Source organism: Phalaenopsis equestris, unplaced genomic scaffold (genome assembly GCF_001263595.1).
Source record: "Phalaenopsis equestris unplaced genomic scaffold, ASM126359v1 Scaffold000440, whole genome shotgun sequence".
Taxonomy (NCBI): Eukaryota; Viridiplantae; Streptophyta; class Magnoliopsida; order Asparagales; family Orchidaceae; genus Phalaenopsis; species Phalaenopsis equestris.
The window spans coordinates 244494-246860 of NW_018164881.1; positions in this window are offsets into that span (position 1 = coordinate 244494).

Sequence of the window (2367 nt, forward strand, 5' to 3'; positions counted from 1 at the left end):
AGGAGCTTCTTCAAAGCAAGCCTTAATCTTGATTAAGTAATTAATGAGCTCATTCTTTGTAACTTAGCTTTAGGTCATAAATTCTAGTCTCTACTCTTTGTGATTAAGTAGAAGTATTGTTGGTTGTCTCTTGTTTTAAAATGTTTATCCTAAAATATGTTTCTTTTCCTTTATAATGGATCATATAATTTTTTTTAATATATAATATGTGGTGATAAGTTAAATAAGAAAACACTCAACTTTCCTTCCATTTGTTCAGTAATTTCATAGTCAACTGCTTTAAATTATGGTTCAAGGTTGGGAAAGGCGTCAAGGCGGAGTAACAGGTACTGAGTATGAGTTACTGGCTCATTTATCACAATTAGCCTTCAAGCGTGAAGTTTGGTCGAGGTAGCTCACCCACTCGCCCAAGAAACCAATGTGTTGTCTAAGAGATTGGCTCAGTTAAGGAGGACAACTTGTACTGCTGTTGAATTGCTTAGCATCAAATTATCACAAATATAGAGTAAGCCGACAATGATATGAACCCAACAAATGTTGTGGGGGAATAGATGTCGAGATACACCACTATCAGAGATAAAATCAATTATATTATCAAAGTGACAAATGTTGTGGGGAATAGATGTCGAGATACATCACTATCACTATCAGAGATAAAATCAATTATATTATCAAAGTCTGAAGAAGAAAAGAAGGGATAATTAATGAGTATATATTTTATATTATATAAGAAAATCCTTCTATAGAGATTCAGGAAAGGGATCAATTCCTAAAGATTAGATTACATGCTATTTTTCTCTTCTTAAACAAATAATTATCTCTCTCTTATCTGCTTCATGCTCCTCCCTCATTTGTAACTCTTTTCTTGAGGTGTAAGTTCATAAGCAAATCAGGATCCAACGGTACACCAAATATGAAGTGTATTTTCAAACGGAAGGTAAGAGATGATGTGCAGTAAGTTCCGATCTGCTGACCATTCGGTCGTGGTTACAAATGATATGACAAACATGAAGAAAAATTACTTTACATTTTTTTTATTTAAAGTGTGATAAAACTTGCTAAGATGAAAATGCTTAGGTGAATGCGTGGCTTCACACTTATAGACAAAATGCAAAATGAATTATCTTTGATAGAATTGGTGCAGCTCCAGTCACAGACAAGATTGGAGAGAGTAGTCTTAAATAGTTCGGTCACATTAAACGTTGATTGTCTGATGACCCGGCTAGGAGAGTAGATGCTTTAGATTTGACTTATGTTAAGAAAGATAGAGATATACCTAAAAAAGACTTGGACATATTGTATAGAAATTGATCTTAATATAATAGAATTAAATGAAAATATGACGCTCATAGGATGTAATGGAGAAAAAGAATTCAACCAGACCCCACTTATTGGAATAAAGGGATGTTATTGTTGTTGGGCATTATACTTTTGTTTGGGTAAGGATTATAATTAATACTTAATTAATTATGGTTTAACTTAACAATATTTTTTTAAAAACGTGAATAAATGGCTCTATTTTTATTCACTTAAAACCTTTTAGTCAGCTAGCAGATATAGCATGCATCTGATTCTATAAGCCTCTAGTTTCAATTTGCATTATTTAAGAGTTGCTAAACATTCATTGACCTAAAATCAAAAATGGAGTTTTTACAGTAAAATAACCTCATCTAAAAATATTCTCCCACATTAAGTAAAGTTAAAAAATAGAATTAATTTGTTTGCTTTAATGTAATATTAAATTTGTTAAGCACCACATTAATTAATTTTTATTTTTATATTAAATTAATCAAAAAAATATAATTAAATCAAACAAATTAACAAACAAAATCTGAAATTCGTACAAATATTTTTATTATTGAAGTATTCTCGTAACATAATGTTTACACTAAAATACAATCTTCTATATCGCGCAGTTATCTCGAGATATTGAAAAAAAAATTTCAAGAACATCAGTTGCCACAACCTCACAAAGGTCAATGCCACGAAGGTGCATCTCGGTGATATTGAAGGAGAATTTCAAGAACATCAGTTGCAGCATCGAACTCTGCAACCATCGCCTCAATATATACTGAGCTCGGGCGTCATTCCACCCGAGATAAAACATAGTATTTTTGTGTAAATATTATGTTACGAGAATACTTTAATAATAATAATATTTATACAAATTTTATATTCAGTTTATTAATTTGTTTTATTTAATTTTTTTTATTAATTTAATATTAAATATGAATTAATTAATGTGATACTTAATTAACAAATTTGATTTTTTTCATTAATGTAAATGTAAAGAATAATTAATAAATCTATTTATAATATTAATTACTATATATTAATATTTACAATATTTATAATAAAATTTTAAGA